General features: G+C 47.5%; 1 long non-coding RNA gene across 1 annotated transcript; it reads right to left on the bottom strand.

Moving 5' to 3' along the window:
• Positions 1-852: 852 nt before the first annotated feature.
• On the bottom strand, positions 853-17,362 carry LOC135899074 (uncharacterized). Its single transcript, XR_010563524.2, has 3 exons — positions 15,165-17,362; positions 1,676-2,054; positions 853-1,362 (listed from the first exon to the last, which is right to left on the bottom strand). It is a non-coding gene; the product is annotated as an uncharacterized lncRNA (long non-coding RNA).
• Between the last annotated feature and the right edge of the window lie 1,200 nt (positions 17,363-18,562).

The following is an 18,562-nucleotide window of genomic DNA, read 5'->3' as shown; positions in this document are numbered from 1 at the left end:
TGGCTGCTCGACGTACTTGCTGGACGAGCGCTTCTTGTGCCGCCAGCGTGGGAGGTACAGCTGACACTATGCAGATAATTCGAGGCATGGAAACTGGCAATTCCGTGCCTGTTGACGATGTGGCTAGCCTATATGAGATCGACTGGGTTAAAACAGATCATGAGCCACCCACGATATTGGAGCCAACCACGATATTGGAGCCACCGGCAAGCTGTCTCTCATCACCGATTACAGCACTAAACAGCAGCGAAGTGCTCAGCACACCAGGACGGCAGCCAACAGGAGCAAAGCGCAAGTGCTGTGCTGCCAGCAGCGCTTCCAGCGAAATACACGAACTCATATCAGAGCAGCGGGCTCTAAGAGCCATGTGGGAGCAATCTATTAAAGATGAGAAGAAGCGCCACGAGCGGGAGCTTCGGTTGCAAGAAGAAGGCGCGAAAATGGAGCAGGAGCTCATCAACATATTGAGGTCGTTTTCCTCATTTAAAAAATAGCAGGTTTATTAAAAAGTGTGATATTTTTCAATGATTTTTATACTCAGTGCAGTAAAATGTGATATTTTTATGAAAGTGTTATATTTGTCATTTTTATACTGTATGTGGAGTAAAATTGTGATATTTTTTATTGGTGCGGTGGTTGTTAGGGATTTCTTTTGCACATACAAAACAGACATGGTGCAACATTCATCAAAGTAATGAATCATTGACTTCATGTTCTGCGGATGAATAAGCGTATAAAAATAATACAATAGAAATACACCTAGAACATTGTTTATTGCAGAACACAAGATGGCATAGAAAGGCATTTAGAGAAATTCCTTCTAGCCTGGCAAGAGAACAAGGATTCATGATTGACAGTCGTCTTCTAGAAACGCAGCATTATGCGATTGTTCACCGATTGATTCACTTTAAAGAAATATTTCGCTGGTCGCTTAACCCTTCACAAACATTGTGGAGCACACAGCATGCATTGATCACCATTGTCGCTGTAGGAATGGTGCATTCCATGCGCTTTAAGGTGAAGCGAAACCTAGCGTTCAAACGGCCAAAAGCGTTTTCAACAATCCGTCTTGTTTTGGAAAGGTTGTAATTTAACGCACTTTCGGTAGTGCCAGGTGAAGAATTTGCGCACGGTTTCTGCAGATTTCCAATGAGGGCAAATGCCTGGTCGCAGAGAACGACAGGCGGCACCTGCACTCCTTCAATAAGAGCTGTCGGCCCATTGAAAAGTTCGCTTTCGATGAGTGCGCACAAGCTTGAGCGGTTGTACACGTACGAGTCATGGCACCACCCTGGTGACCCAATGTTCACATAGCAAAAGCGATAGTAGTGGTCAACCAGTGCCAGTAGTATGATGCTATACCTGCAAGAGAAACGAGACAAATTTTTATGTTGTCCACAGGACATGGAATTGGGCTGTGTTGAGCATAAATACTGAAAAACACTGAGATCACACCCATCTGTAGTATAGCTGGCAGCTGCTTGCCATTAATGTATCTACAAGAATTTTAATAATGCATGCTATTATGGTACTGTGCAAGATATTCATGAGCTATGCAATGAGGTCGCCGTCGAACCATTAAAATTACGTTACGAAAACAGACTAGTGAATATGTTGATTCTAGAGATCGTAATTCACAAAAGCGACAACATGGATACGGCACTTTTTTACTCACCAGTCTTTGTAGTTGTGATAATCGCTGACTTGGTCCTTCGGAGGGGACACTGGGAAGTGGCAGCCATCCAAAGCACCAAATCCTTGAGGAAATCCAGTCACCACGAAGAATTCGCGAATGTGATTGCCCACTTCGGCGGGCGGAACCAGTTAGCCACTCCTGTGCAAGGTTACGAAGGACAGCAGCACAAAAGTCCTCATATCATGTTCACTGTGGAGCGTCCCACACCAAAGGGCTCGCCGACTGTCCGATCTCCTGTCGAGCAAAGTCGGAACAGCGCAATCCCAACTCTTTTCTCGAGAGAAATGGCGTCTGTCATCACGGTGTCTTGTCTCTGCAAATCGGCGCGACAGGCATCCATAATGTACCTGTATGTGGCCTGGGAGACACGGAAAAAAACTTTTATTAAAGTTGGCTTCACCCAACTGAGACATGGAGATTCTTGTTTGGGGAAGGAATAATTGGGGTGAAGTGCAGTGCAGTAACTGTCTCTCAGGTGAGGACACCTCAACGGCGCTGCACAAGTGGGAGAGGGAACTGAAAGAGGGGTGAAAGAGATGCAATGTGTCCTCGAACAAACGCGAGTTCCTCGGAAACCGCCACCGCTGCTTGGACACAGCGCCAAATGAACGCACGACTACAGCACTAATCGTGAGCGCGTTAGCCAGGAGAAGCTGTTCGATGGCACGGCGGCGAATCCATGCCTTGTTGCCCTCATACTGAAGCCTTCGAATTTCTCGACGATGTTTCGCTCGAAGAAGCACATACGCCGCAACAAACTGGAGCACACGGTCAAAGTCTTCAGGATCGCTTCTTGAAAGCATTGATGCTGTGAGCACCATTCTTCCCAATTTTAATCCTTTGGCTACCCTATGGATTGACCGTTCAGCTTGCTTCGGCTTGAAAAAGCTTACGGTTGGGTGCAAGAATAACATTCCTAAAGTAAAATACATAAAATACGCCTATTATTGATTCTCATGTCATCTATTAAACATTCGCTCCCTAAATAACTATTTTTATTGTATTACGATTGATGACCAAACCTAACAGTTTCACTGCAGCTATCCTCATCGCGACGCTTAATGTCATTAAGTATGCGAAGGTAGCCGCGACCGAAATATAATGGCATTTAAGAACTTAATGCCTTCCACTTTTAATGGTTTTAACCTTGCCCGTGTGGCCCGGGTATCAGTGTAGTTCAGTGGTTCTGTCGGTGCGCCGTCTGGGTTGGACAGCTCTTCCAATGGCGCCCGGTTAGCGAGCTCTCGGGCTACCGCATTAGCGCGTTAATTACCATGGAGAGAGGCGTGTCCAGGTCTCCAGACGATACGCACTCTGTAACGCTGAGGGGCATAATGATGTAAGGATGCGGTGTGTGTAGGGTGTCACCCTCCCTTGTGCCAAACTCCTGTAGGTGGTCTGTGAATCAGTGACCACTGTGATGGGTCCATCCGGTGACGGCATGGTTGAAGCGTGTACGATGGCCAGGGCGATAGCCTCTTCCGCCGTGCCGCTGTCAACGGTGTTGAGCGTGGCTGAAGCCCTCAGAATGTCTGTACTATCTAGTACGTCTAGACATAGGACACGTTTCTGTGGGTAGCGGGCCACGTCGGTGTATGTACAGGACCGACGTGTTCGATGTGTCATCGTTAAAGAGTCGAGCCAAGGCTTGTGCTCTTGCCTTTCTTCGGCCTTTATGACAGTCAGGCTGCATATTCCGGGGAATTGGGGCCATGTAAATTTATTTGCGAATGCTAAGCGCAAGAAGTGTGCGGTTTTCCTGTTTTGGTTTTCTTAGTGTTTGGTGTCCTATAGCCGGGATAGAATGCAGCACCCTTGCATTGTTCGTTGCAGACGTTGCAATTGGCTGTTAAGATGGCCTTCGACTAGTTCGCGGATGGTGTTGTACACCCCGAGTCGTATAAGGAACTGCGTAGACGCATGTTGGGGTAGTCCCAGCGCTACCTTTAGTGCCGTACGGAGGAGGGTGTTCATCTGGTGCATCTCGGTGCGAGTCAGATTATGATTGGGGAGGTGGTAGGTTAATCGGCTAATTATGAGGGCTTGCACAATCCGGAATACATATTGTTCTTGGAGTCCTTGTCGGCGGTTTGTAATGCGCTTTATCATGTGCGTTACCTTGGTGAGTTGTTGGCGGAGCATGTGTAAGGTATGCGTGGCCTTCCCGTTGTGTTGTACGTGAAGGCCTAGTATACGTAGTCTGTCTACCCTTGGATGCAATGTGATGGCTGGTGGAATATCGGCCTTATTGCGTTTTTTGAATAGAAGCAGTAGCTCCGAATTCTCAGCTGCGCAGGTGAGTCCTCCGGCTGTTGCGTACTCTTGTGCTATATATACTGATTCCTGTAGTGCGTCTTGAATGGCGCCGTCTGACCCTGTGGTCACCCAGGTTGAACATCATCGGCCTACAGGGCATGCTGCACGTTCGGAAGTTTGTCAAAGAGCGGTGGTAGCTTTGCCACCGCCACGTTGAAAAGGGTGGGTGAGAGAATCGAACCCTGTGGAGTCCCTGTCGGAAAGTGTTATGATATCCGACCGAATATCACCTAGACCGATGATGGCTGTGCGGTCAGATAAAAAGGCTGCGTTTTCCGCATCAGGAGAATGCAAGATTGTCTAGAATTAGGTCATGTGACACGTTATCGAAGGCCCCCTTGAGGTCTAACGCCAGAATGGCTCTTGTTTGAGCTTTACTCGGACTATCCACAACATTCTTCTTAAGCTGTAGGTTTATGCCCTGCGCAGACAGACCTGGTCCATAGCCGAATAAGGTATTGGGGAAGAATTGATTCGCTTCGAGGTCAGGCTGGAGGCGCATTAGAACTACGTGCTCGAAGAGTTTGCCAGTACACGAAGTCGGGGAAGTGGGTCTGAGATGTTGGAGGGACAGCGGTTTCCCGGGTTTTGGAATTAAGGTAATATCGGCGTGTCGCCATTCCTGTGGAAGCGTTCCGCTTTTCCAATTGTCGTTGTAGTATGCAGTGAGTTACCGTATGGCCTGATCGTTGAGGTTGCGTAGCAGTGCATAGTGAATGCCGTCTGCTCCGGACGCCGTGTTACATCTTATGCCGTGTAGGGCTGCCCTCACATTTGTCTCTGTAGTATCTCCGTCCAAATGGGTTTCTTCCTCGTGTCGATGGTCTTTGTACTCCGGTCGGTGACCAGTAGCAATGTATCTCTGTTGCGGTGTTTGGAGTAGAGCGTCATCATCCATTTGTTCTTTGTGGATGATAGTGCGAACGGTGTTGTGTGCGTTGGGTTGAGTAGTGCTCTAGGGACCACGTTTTGGAAGTACTTAGTGTGCCATTAAGGCCGTCGCAGAGGTCGCGCCAATTGTTACTTGTGAGTCTGGTGGCGTATTCTTCAGCTTCTGCTGTGATCCGCGCGATTCTTTGTTTCAGCCTACAGTTGTGCCGCTACCTCTTCCATCGTTTGGTCAGGCCTCTTTGAGCATCCCAGAGATGGAGCAGATTTCTGCCTACATATAGTGTATCCGTTGTTGCAGTAAGCTGCTTAGTGGCAGCTTTAAAATCTGCTTGTAGCTGTTGTGTCCAATCGTGTAGAGATGGCGCGTCGTGCTGTTGAGATTTGGTTCTGTTGCGCCGGAAAGCGTCCCAGTTCGTTATTTTAATTGCACGTTCTGGGATGTGTATGACCACCAGTTGGACTTCTGTGGCTAGATTGCTGTGGTCACTGCCCAGATTCTCCATTAGGTCGTTCGAGAAGCATTGAGTCAACCCCTTGACCAATGTTAGGTCAGGGCTGGTACGCCTGCTTACGCTGTTGCCCATTCTGGTTGGTGCGTCAGGTTCTGTCAGCAGAGTGAATCGACGAAGGCTCATGGCGTGAGCTAGACAGCGGCCTTTTGGAGTTTCTGTTTGGTAGCCCCAAGCTGGGCGGGACGCATTGAAATCTCCCAGAATATTCCATTTTTGGCTTGTTTACTGGCAGCCGAAAAAAAGTTGTCTGAAGTCGTCTCGTCGCGATTTAGATGAACTGTAGATATTAAGTAAGAACAAGCTGGTTTGATACCGATTCCTGGGTACTATTTCTAAGAGAACATGCGGAATATGGGAGCTGTCGAGCGGGTGCTCAATCACCGATTTATTTGGACACAAAGGTGGCAGCTAGTGGTGGTTTCCTAGCGATATTCCGTCGGTTCATTCTTCCAATAGCAAGGCCGATTATTTTCAGCCTGTTGTCGTGGTCAATTCATACCATTTCTCTCGACGACAGCGAACCGCTCACTAGCAGAAAGGAACTTATCGAACACTCAGGCACGCGCAAAAAAAAAAGAAAACGATAGGGGCAAAAGACAGCGTTATGGGCCGCTATTTTGTAGCGATGCCCTATGCCTTATTCTATGCTATTCTTATCATCCACCACACACGGCCGCCTGATCTCGTTGATAATGTGGGAAGACGGTCGCTCTGACCACTGGCCAAGCGCGAAAAGCCTGAAAAGGAATAGAATCGGAAAAGGAATCGCTACAAAATACGGGCCATGGTTTTGATGTATTTTATACGGAGCTGCGCATACGTGTCCCATGATTTTATTCTCAGACGATGAACCACAACAGCGCACTACGAGTTCCCCCATAGAGAAAGAAATTCAACAAGAGGGGACACTCTTCAAAAACTGGCAACAGGAAACACGTCACGCCTAGTTTCAACAACAACCGTTAGTTGACGCGAGCATCAAAAAAAGGAATGTGGAATAAACTTCCAGACAACGTTTAATTTTTTTTATTCCTTCCCACTAAAAGTGAAAAAGTTTTGCGTGTGAATGAACTTATACTTTGCAACTTTTTGTTGAGTTGCCCAGCAACAAGCTAGCGGCACGCCAGACGCACGTGCATACGTCATGCGCCAGACAAGCCGCAGGAGTGAATGTGGACGGTCGTATACGTGCGAAGCTCGCGTGCGCGGCGACCCGTCTGTTTTGGATATAGCCCATTTTATGGGGCTCTCGGCCTTCTCTATGCTTCTCTTGCGTGTCGTCTGCATTTCGACATGGCACCACTGCACTACTGGACTACGGCAAGGTGAGAAATTGTGTTTGACAGTGTGCGGCTCATTTTAATCACAATTAGGCTTAGTTCGAGTGGCGCAGTTAGCGAAAAACAGCACCGCCGTCCTGGCGCAGTTAATTTGAGTTAATGCCTCGTCCTGGGAGATGTTTGCGACGCTTTTTATGAGCCCCAACATTACTGTAACTTATTTCGGTAGTTTTTGGGCACGCTTGCCGCGCCCGGCTTATTGACGCAGTAAGCGAAAACCGGCTCGGCCGTGTGACGCATTTGCGCGTGAGCATGCGTGTCTTAGCGCTACGTCGTAGCGCCTAAGACAAGTTTTCGCGCATTCTGTGGCCCCCAACATTATTGTCACTAACGTCGTTATATTTGGGGTAGTTTAGAAGCACGGTTGCCGCGCCCGGCTTATTGACGCAGTTAGCGAAAAGCAGCTCGGCTGTGTGCCGCAGTTAGTTTCGCGTGTACTGTACCTTACTAGTAGAAGTTCGTGAAGCATTCTCTGACCCGAAGAAGTATTGTAATTTATTTGGTAACTTTTGGGATATATTGAGGCTTGCTCGCCGCGCCTGGGGTTGTGAAGCTGTTAGCAAAAAAGCAAGCTGGCCATAGCGAGTTAGTTTTGCGTGTACTGAATTTTAGTGGGACAAGTTTGTGACGCATTTTATAGCCCTGCAACAACATATACTTAATTTCGGTACTCACGCTTCTCGAAAACGCGACGAGCGATTGCCGAGAGTGATAACACGGGAGTGTTGCATGCGCCGGCAGGACGCGTAAAAGATAACACGGAGGAGCTCAAGAACATGACATTTATGTATTCTGAGCGACTGAAAACAGGCTTTGCACCCACGAGTCTGACTTGAGTGCGATTACAAGGCATTCTGCGAGCGTGTAACATGGTCTGGCTGAGCCTGTGTTGTAGCCACCTTTGTGTACTTGGCGTACCATCGTGTCGACTGAGGCCAAGTTGTTTTGGAAACGCGCAGTCACCCGTGTATTTGTGCACTTAAAGTGCAGGAAATAATGCCCGGGAAAGGAGGGGTGCCTGAAAATCGGATGTTCTGATTTTAAGGCATTGTTTGGGAGGAGTCTTTGCTGCGAAATGTACCTAAAAGTGAATTTATCTGTAATGCCGCTCATTCACCACTTACGAACGTTTCGCCTCTACACGCAATACTCCTGTTAGGTCAATATACCGAAATGATACATGCTTGTAATTTACTTTCTTTCAGCTGATGGAATCCGGTGGAGCATCGTACGGCAACGACTGCTGCTTATCTGGTGCCACAACTTTGGATGAATGCAGAAGGAGCCCGGAACGAGCATTTATATAGAGCAAAATAAACATTTCATCATTTCAGAAGACGTCTTTCATTTTCTTTATGAAATTGCAGCTGACAGATTCGGCGCAGTCTTGTAAAGGTCAATCGCAATCATTTCTACTTAATAATGAAACGATTCCACGCCAAGGCCACGCGAGGTTCAGCAGAAGTGGGGGAAAAAAATGGCTGTGGCTTAGGTAAGGTTAAGCCCAGGATGCGAAGCATACTAGCCTTTATTTTAGTTGTTGAACCACTGTTTAGCCTGGTGAACTGCTGTTGCTTGGCTATATTTGGTTCGGCTAGACGAAGAAACAACTCATGCATTACTTCTTCGCCTTCAAGAGTGGAACGCGACAGCGTTCCCGTCGACCCGCCAAGGGGTGTAAGACAATGGGCTACAGGGCAGCGACTACGCGCCCCGCATTGGACGCGGTGAGCGTCGAGCAAAGCAGCGTTCGGCGCGGCAACGAAATGTGCGCCTGAGCAAGAGACGCACGCCTTAGAAACAGCGCGTTTCTAAGGCAACACCGCATTCACTAGAGGCGCTTTTGTACCGCTTTGAAGCGTTGTACTCGTGGCTCAGTGGTAGCGTCTCCGTCCCACACTCCGGAGACCCTGGTTCGATTCCCACCCAGCCCGTCTTGCAAGAGTTGAGCCAAAGCCACTTCTCCTCTGTCGTGACGTCACGGTGTCACGTGATTTCATGGTCACCGCCGCGCCTGAGGAGCTGGGTTGAGCCCTCGTAATATGCTTCGCATAAAATGCCGTGCCGAGCAGCGGAGCCGGCACGGCGTGTACCAACTGGTGTTCAAAACGCGCGCGCCCAAAACCGAAACCGGAAGAAGTCAACAACATCCGCTTGGTGCGCTACAGTCAATTCGGCCGCTGGGCTGTCCGCTGGGGAGTGTCCGCTCTTGTTGAAATTTCTTTCTCTATGGTTCCCCGCTTCACTGAGATGACGCCATCACCGTCGGCGTAACCAACCGGGAAAATGAGCCGGGGCAGCCATGAAAGAGAGTGAACACGGCTGATTGAATACGAGGATAACAGAAAGAACGAGAACAGAGCGAAGAGCGCGAACCGGAACGTGCAGCAGAAGCGTGGGCTAAGACATTGCTGCCGTCCTGGCAATGCAGCGGTGGCTCGCCGCGCATGAGCACGGCGCGATATCGCCTGCTCAGCGGTTACTCGGAAGCGTGGCGAGCGTGGTGGCGAAGATGAAGCCACCCGACCGGCTGTCATGCCGTTTGCAGCGTACGCTGGATGGGCGGGCGAAGGTCTCTGATGGCCGCGTTGGAACACGATACGCTCAAATTTCGCAATTCCGATATCGTTATCTTCACTTAATTGTTTTCGGGACCAAACTATGAATAGTTATGAATAGTCCTGGGCATGCTCGAACACGGGCACCTCGCGAGGATCGTAGCCAAGATCTGACCTAAGCCGCTGAATGGTACATTAAGTAATGTGCCGTCATCGTAAGTCATTGTAAATGTCACAAGTAGCAAATTAACCAAGAAAGCATAAGCTTCAGGGGGGCAGCTGCATCTCTCGACGAAATCACGGGTGGGAGCATGCCTTCAATGCATTAAGTGTAGCAGGCACGTACCCAGGATTTTTTTTCGGGGGGGGCCCACCACCTCCATCATCATCATCATCACCACCAGCCTGTTTTATGTCCACTGCAGGACGAAGGCCTCTCCATGCGATCTCCAATTACCCCTGTCCTGCGCCAACCGATTCCATCTAGCACCCGCGAATTTCCTAATTTCATCGCTCCACCTAGTGTTTTGTCGTCCTAGATTGCGTTTCCCTTCTCTTGGTACCCATTCTGTAACCCTTATGGTCCAACGGTTATCTAACCGGCGCTATACATGACCTGCCCAGCTACATTTTTTCCTCTTGATGTCAATTAGAATATCGTCTATACCCGTTCGTTCTCTGATCCAAACCACTCTCTTTCTCTCTTAACGTTATGCCTAGCAATCTTCGTTCGATCGCTCTTTGCGTGGTCCTTAACTTGTTCTCAAGTCTCTGCCCCATATGCACTGGCAAAATGCACTGGGAAATGCACTGGAAAATGCATTGGCACTGGACATATTGCACTGGCAAAATGCACTGATTGTACACCTTACTTTTCAATAATAATGGTAAGCTTCCAGTCAGGAGCTGGCAATGTCTGCCGTATGCGATCCAACCTATTTTTATTCTGTGAATTTCCTTCTCATGATCAGGGTTCCCTTTGATTAATTGACCTAGGTAAACGTACTCCTTAACAGTCTCTAGTGGCCGACTGGCCATCCTGATCTCTTGTTCCTTTGCCCGGCTAATTATCATTATCTTCATCTTCTGCATAATAATATTCAACCCCACTCTTGCACTCTCTCTGTTAAGGTCTCCAATCATTTGTTGTAACTCGTCTGCATTGTTGTTGAATAGAACAATGTCATCGGCAAACCAAAGGTTGCTGAGATATTTGCCGTCGATCTTTACTCCTAAGCCTTCCCAGTTTAATAGCTTGAATTCTTCTAAGCACGCAGAAAATAGCTTTGGAGAAAATTGTGTCTCCCTGTCTGACCCCTTTCTCTATAGGTATCTCCCTGCTTTTCTTGTGTAGAATTAAGGTAGCTGTGGATCGATATTCTAACGCGAAAGACGAGTCAGTAAGACGAGAAACTATTTACAGATTATATTTACAACGGTTGATGCGCTGACCGGTTAGATTCACAGCGCGAGCCCAGTTCGTTCTTCCTCCTCTTTTCTGGAATGATGGCGCCCAGGCGCCTCATTCAAACAAAAAAACACCTCACGCATGTAGCAATATTTTCCAAGCTTTTTACGTAAGCGTTTTGTACTCCTTGATTACGTAGTGCCTCTACGATTGCTGGTATCTCTGCTGAATCAAATGCCTTTTCGTAATCTGTATAAGCCACATAGAGAGGCTTATTGTACTCTGCAGATTTCGCGATAACCTGATTGATGACATGGATGTGATCCATTGTAAAGTATCTCTTCCTGAAGCCAGCCTGTTCCCTTGGTTGACAAAATCCAATGTCAACCTTATTCTATTGGAGATTATTTTGGTAAATATCTTATATAATGTAATGAGCAAGTTATTGGTCCAATAATTGTTCAATTCTTTAACGTCTCCTTTTTTTGTGAATTAGTATATTGTCTGCATTCTTCCAGTTTTCTGGGACCCTTGCAGTCGATAGACACTTCGTATAAAGAGCCGCCAGTCTTCCAAGCATTATGTCTCCTCCATCTTTGATTAAATCGACGGTTATCCCACCTTATCCTCCCGCTCTTCATCGTTTCATGTCTTGCAGGGCCCTTATGACCTCATCGCTAGTTATAGGAGAGTTTCTGTATCCTGTTCATTACTGTTTCTATGTGAACTATCGTGACTCCTCTGGGTACTGTATACAGGTCAGCTTTGAATTTTTCCGCTGCTTTTACTGTATCTTCGAGATTGCTGATGATATTATCCTTCTTATCTTTTAGTGCTTACAACATGGTTTGTCCTATGCCAGGTTTCTTTTTTACTGATTTCAGGCTGCATTCATTTTTTACGGCTTCTTCAGTCTTTGTCATGTTATAGTTTCGAATATCAGTTATTTTCGCCTTGTTGATCAGTTTTGACAGTTCCGCGAATTGCGTAACGCTGTGCGGCCGCCAGTCCCACACAACCGCGCAGAGCGCAGGACTCTGCGATTCTAGACATACTGCGCTCACCGCGAAAGGTTAGAAAAACACCCACATAAGCACAGCAGAGAAGTGGCTTCATGAGGCAGTTCGACCGATAACTGTAGAAGCGTCATTCAAAACAATTGTTCTCCACTTCCGGCGGCGTTTTTTCTGTACTTCCTTTTTAAATAAAAAGATATTGATCTATAAATATTCTCATAAACGTCGGTTAACTTTTTTATTATTCGCTTTTGCTTGCAGTTTGGTTGTTGCCTTGGCTCTCTCCCTTAGTGGATCGCTTAATTTCTCAACTCCTTGCGATTTTTGTTTCCAGTTGCCAATTTTGCAGGAAAAGTGCTATACAGTTAGGGAAAAACAGACGAGGTAACGGGCGACAGTCATCCTGCTTATGGGTTTAAGGGTTATTGCAGGGTTCCATGATGGACGCTCTTTCACATTATTTTATTTCCCACCTTATCTAACCCATATCACGTCTGTATGGTTCCGGACATCTGCCAGCGTCGCGGCGAGCCGTAACTCAAGGAAATAATGAAGCAAAGGGATAAGTTAAACGAAATTGGCGTTTTCTCCAGCCGCAACTCGTTCCATGAGAGTACAGGCCAGCTGAGTAACAGCCGCATCCCTCTCCTGGTCCCAGGATCAACCTAAACAAAGAAGGTTGAACTAACAAAAGCAACAGCTATGCGCGTGGCGGTTGAATAGATGGTGACAACTGAACGCATCTCGCGTTAATCACGCGGGTGCGGAATCTACGAGAAAACTGTCCTTCACATTGCGAGAGATGGCGATAACTACCGCCATCTAAAAGGAGTGAAAAAGGCAGCACAATGCTGACCGATGATCAGCTGCGAAGTCTCAACATTGATCTGGCGGCACTTTAGGAATGTGTGAGGAGTGGTTGCGTGGGTGGGGAGGGGGGGGGGGTATGCCACTTTATATCGGGGGGGGGCCCGGGCCCCCCCCGGGCCCCCCCCTGGGTACGTGCCTGAAGTGTAGTCTGTGGTTGTCCGGAACAATTGAAGCTTTCAGCTTGTGTTTGACTGTAAACTAGCCAAGGTCTCTGGTTGAAAGGACGCTAGGTACGACCCTTTCTTTTAAACTGCCTGTGAAGCCCTTTCTCGTAGAGACGAACGGCACGTCAGTACACTTTATTCAAAATACTTTTTCCAGTGAACCCGTGACAACGACAGCACCGCCGGCGGGACGCCTTCACTGCGCGAAAATGTTATGATGTCGTGGCCTACTTTACAAGACTCAAACACGTGATTCCCAATGCAGGCGGGATGAACTTATACCCCTGCCACACGGGAAGATTTATTGTCATTCGAATCGAATGGCATTCGCATATAATCCCATTAATCGGGATTTCCAACGGGAAATTGAACGTCATTCGAATTGAATGACATTTGCAATCGAATGAGTTAGGGGAGAGAGAGAGAGAAAACTATTTGGTCCATTAAGGGTTTAGCGTTCGGTCTTGGTCTTCATCGCTGCAGACGCTTGACCTTCTTAGCAGGGTTAGGCCCCTAGTCCAGGGCTCCACTGAGCCGCGCTGCTTCGGTTGCGTGCTGCACCATTGCCCTTTGGGCGGCGAGCTCGCAGCTGGTGAGCCGGCTCTCCCACTGCTCCGCACTCGGGGTTTTGTGTTGGTGGAATGTGTAGTTACGTTTACACTCCCAGGTTATATGGTAAAGCGTGGGGGTTGCCCCGCACCACGGGCAAGAACTCATTCGCATTCGAACCGAATGTATAATATTCATCCCAGATCGACAACAGCGACACGCAACGCGAAAAAATAAGGCGTGCATCAGCAAAGTCAGAAGATATTTTTTGGACTTATAAAAAGGAATATTTTGGCCGCGATGATATTTTCACCACGGACTGTGCTCAAGCACTATTACTCTTTGCATCAGGAGTCTGTTGCGGCGGTCGGCCATATTGGATGTGTTGATCGAAGTGCTTTTAGTTATGAATAATTGGCGTCAAAATGTTTTCGTCCATCTTAAAAGTACTCGAAAAAGTTCTTAAACGCGCTTAATGGGCGCAAAATTTCTTTGAATTTCGGAAATTTTGTTCCAGATCGTCATTGCTATCATTTGTGAATGCCATTATATTGTACTGTGTAGCACCGCGAGACCGAATGGCATTCGATGCATCGAATGCCACTCGATTCGAATGACATTAAATCTTCCCGTGTAACAGGGGTATTACACTGGCCTCATGTGTGCTCGAAAGCGCTCCCTAATGACAATGAGGCAGTATGCACGAAGACATCAAAAAAGGCGAGGTAGTGGGCACTTTCCAAAATGTCGAAGGAATGGATTTAACTCACTCGGCTACGCAGGCAGAACAAACGTCTTCTAGTCCCGAAATGTTTTCATAACCTCACTGTGGAATTATTTTTAAAAACTTAAACGCAATCGTGCGCTCGGTCCTTAGCGGAGAAGTGCGGTCTGCGTATTTGAAATATTGTGACGGTGGTTACAGGCCCTTTCCGAAGAGAGCCCTTGTAGTCGAAATTACGGCTTCTTGTCCTTGTTAAACGAGCGATGAGTGAATTGCCCGCATATTGCAATGAAACCTGGAACAACGCTAGACAGCACTGAGAGATGTCAGGTTTATATTTTATCTTTCGTTTTCATCGCACCCAGAAATACATTCAAAATGTACATCTAAATGCATAATGCGAAGGCTCTCGCCTTTGAGTCGCATAAAATTGTAATAGGAAATTTTGATGATTAGGACAAATTTTATGCCGCATGGAAGCCGGGCAGTTTCGCCCCGGCGACCGCATTTGCTCACGCGAAGCACCCGTACCATGGCGGCCGCAAGACGACCTCCCAGCTGGCAGTAGGAACGCCGCACTAGTTTTTCGCGAGCCCTGTTATCAAAGCATGCTTGAGAGTGAAAGACATGCTTCCCTCGCCCTCTTTATCCTAAGCGCAAACGAGCAGAGGCGCGCGCCAGCGGTGACAGCGCCGCGATAGCGGAGCGCAGCCTCTCCCCGACTTTTCACAGCGGGTTCAAGTTTTTTTACCAAGACTATACTACATGGCAGTTTGCTTCTGCCAGGTGCCCCTCTCGGAAATTATAACTTGAAAAGGAACATGTGCCTTGTGCGTCTTAGCGCTTAAAAATACATCAAGGCCTTTCTAATCTGATTTCAGTGTACTTTCTGATACCAAGGTTCAATTTCTTGCAAATTTCGATAGCTCTTGCAGCTACTTTCGTAGGTGACACATTTTTGCTTTCACTGCAGAGATCGCTTGACTGGCTTTTTCTAAGAAACAATTATGGGAAGAAACGGCAAAACCGCCCTCTTTGTCGGCCGGTATGACACACAATGAATTACTCATCGGGTAAGACGCTACGCGTTGTACAGGCAGCTTAGAAGGTTGGGGCTTACATTGTAATAGGGCGTCCAATCCTTCAGAGTTCATCCTCACACCATTTTCTTCCGGGGTTCTTTTGGACACTTCACGTACGATGGACACAAGCTCCGGGTTAGTCCAGCTGCTCGCTTGGGCAAATTTTGGACTGAGGACTTGGCGCACACTGTTGGGAAGGTTAAAACCCTCTGAACTTGGCGCACACTGTTGGGAAAGTTAAAACCCTCTGGGGCATGGGCGTCAGTCATTGGTTTTCGTCGATCCTTTCTTACGTGAGCCCGTAGTAGCCTTAGCTGAGGTTACCATGGTAACCTCAGCGCAAAGGAACTCGGTGACATGATCAGCTAACAGCAGGTGCCTCCGCAGAAGTTTCCTTGCGACGCACGGTTGATGATGATCGAACATTTTCATGCTGAGGTAATCACAGTGGAAACGCGCCTGTCGAAGTCGTTCGGCACGTACAATATTCAAAATTTTTTTCTGTGGCCAACGGATGGTGTCAAATTACCAAACAACGGTTGCTTGTCATCTTATTGTGTCTTTGTTATGTTGCGCTATACAAACACCTTGTAATGATGAGCTGCCAACAAGCCCATATCGCCACCCTCGTCGATTTAAACAAGCCCTTCATTGTGTTCACCGTAGGGACTTCAGCTGATTCGTCATCCACAACAAACTGTTTACAGGCCTGAGCCAAATCCATCTTTGTAAAAAATTTGCTTGGCCCTAGTGATGCAAGCACCTCCTCGACTGTGGACAAAGAATAGACGCTGCCCTGAAAGGCATTGTTCACCATGCGGCTATCATCACCGCACAAAAGTATGGAACCATTTCACTTTATGACGACTACGATGGGGATTGCCCAGGTAGAGGACTGTGCTGGTTCCCACACATTGTTTCACTAGTCTGACTGTATCTGCTGTCACGTCATCTCGCAGCGCAAGCGGCACTGCTCTGCTCTTCAAAAACACCGGTTGTGCTTCGTCTTTTAGACCTATGTGTACTGGATCTTGAGTGCAACCTGGTAGATCACTTGCGAGCATCTCTGCAAAGTGCTGAATGATTTCATAACCATCGGATACTGTTTTTTTTTATTCCTTGAACTCGAATCCCTAAGGTCTCAAACCAACTTCTGCCCAGCAGGCTGTCGCCTTGTTCGCTCACTAACAGTGAAGGCAATTTCGCACTTTTTTTTGAAGCGCATTTCTACTATTGCCTTTCTAAGCACCTCAAGGGGCTCTTTCGTCCATATCACGAGCTGCGTTCCAGTACTCTGAAGTGGAATTTTGCCTGTACTGCCTTTGATTGCTCGAAAAGTTTTGACTGACCAATGAGTGCGACGCCCCCGAATCTTCGCCTGCACTTCTTTTCCTTGAATCAATACAGTCGCGAGGAGCTTTTCGAGCTCGTGAACTTCGCAAAGCGTGTAGAGCTCTTTTACTTCATGAAGCGGTCTGCTTGCCTGACTTTGCTTTTGTGGCCGGTTCTTTTTTTTTTCTGCCTTCTGAGCAGCAGTTTTCTTTTGGCTTGACTGCGATTCTTTTTTTGAAGCGACAAGCTCTAGCGATATGAGCTCCTTTCTCGTAGCAGTGACATACCGCATAACGAAACATGCAAGTTTCAGAACTGTGCTTACCGTTGCCGGTAGCAGGCGGCTTCTCTGGACGAAGCCTCCTTGCTGGTGCCGAAGACAAAGCGGTCTCTAATCATCCCGTCCAGTGGAAACGTCTCCTAAACCGTTTTCCAGCCAGTTTTCTCAGCGCTGCCACGTAGTCTGCGACGCGGTCACCTTGAGCTTGGTTACGCTTGCAAAATAAAACTCTTCCGTACAGTACCGACGGCTTCAGACGCATGTGTTGGCGGACCGCTTTCTGGATGCTCTCGTAGGTTGCAGCTGTCGGCCGTTCGCGTTTGACCAGCGTCACTATAAGACTACGTTTCTTCTCCGCAGGAACAAAGCAAAACCGCATGCTTCGTCCTCTGAAAGCGTCTTGGCTTCGCAGTACATTTCAAGTCGCTCTACGCACTCGTCCCATCACGCGCTCGTACCCAGGTGGTGCTGCCCGCGGTGACGCTGACTGCCATTACGCCGCGCTTATTGGTCGGGCCTGCGCCGGTCCGCTGCCTGCCTCGTCGCCAACTGTTGTGCTCGGAAGTCAGACGATCAGCAACTGATGAAAAGCATTTATTCCGCGTGCGACCAGTACACCAAACCGATGGCATAGTTATCACATGGCTTACCTGTTTATCAAAAGAGAAAGCGGCGTTTGGTGCCGCGTCATAACAGACAGACAGACAGAGTTCAGGCGGCTGAAGTAGGCAAAGAATTCTAATCGCATTAAGAACGTTTGCCTGATGAGCTCGAAGCGCGACCTTCCCGCGCAGCAGCCCGATAGCAATCTCATTGTTTCTCCCTTATATGGTGTACATAAAGGGCGCAGGTGACATAAATAAGTAGCATTACCTGACAGACTTGACATTCATAATGTCATAGTCTATGAAGCAAAATGATATAATCACCAGATATGAATACCATAATATCTTCTCAGCGCAAGACACTCGATAAAACACACTCAAAATCCACAATAAAACACGCTGTTCATACTTACAGGATCGAATTCTTTAAACGGATAGTTTTCAAATATACTAGAACGTTGGCAACTCATTAAATGGGCACTGTAGAGAGAAAAAAAGACTGCTATCATAACAAAACAAATTTATACAGTGTATAAGAAACAGTTTCACTGTGAGCAAAAGGTCTATAGGTAATCCAGAAAAGACGCAATAATGAAAGACGGATGGCGATGTTGCCTTGATGTTCTTGCAACAAGTCGCAGTAACGGCATGGATTTTGAGGGTGTCTTCTCGCATAGCAATAGTTACTTTTTTATCGATGCCTATGCCAACCGTCACGGAGCTGTCAGGACCACCCATGCTCGATGCGCGCCACCCCCCAACTTCCGGCTGACTATGCCAAAGTATGCAAACATTTTTTAGTGTAAATACCCTGTATTGTTTTAAAACACCGTTCTCTAAAACTAAGAAAGCTTCGCTTACATGAATGCACATCGGGCATGTGTTATGCATAATATTATTATAGTGTTCCGAAAACACCTACATTATATAAAGTTCACTCGACAGTTTTCCAAAATCAGGAAAGGGCTCACAGATGGAATAGCACACTGTGGTATAAAGGTTATAAACAGGGATAAGGTGCCTCAGAAAGATTGGCCAACGTTTCGATAGGAGGACCTATCTTCGTCAAAGGCGGATCGTCTTCCTCGGCATGTTAGCTTTAACGGGTTAGTGCAGTGACGTCACGCGCGGTTGTTGTCGATGGCGGCTGGTTGTATATGATTGTATAGAGAACACCCCTCAAGCCACAACCATCCCTGCTAGGAAAAAGACCCCGAGC

This window comes from Dermacentor albipictus, chromosome 7, assembly GCF_038994185.2.
Source record: "Dermacentor albipictus isolate Rhodes 1998 colony chromosome 7, USDA_Dalb.pri_finalv2, whole genome shotgun sequence".
In the NCBI taxonomy this organism is placed as follows: domain Eukaryota; kingdom Metazoa; phylum Arthropoda; class Arachnida; order Ixodida; family Ixodidae; genus Dermacentor; species Dermacentor albipictus.
This window is presented reverse-complemented; position numbering and strand designations above follow the sequence as displayed.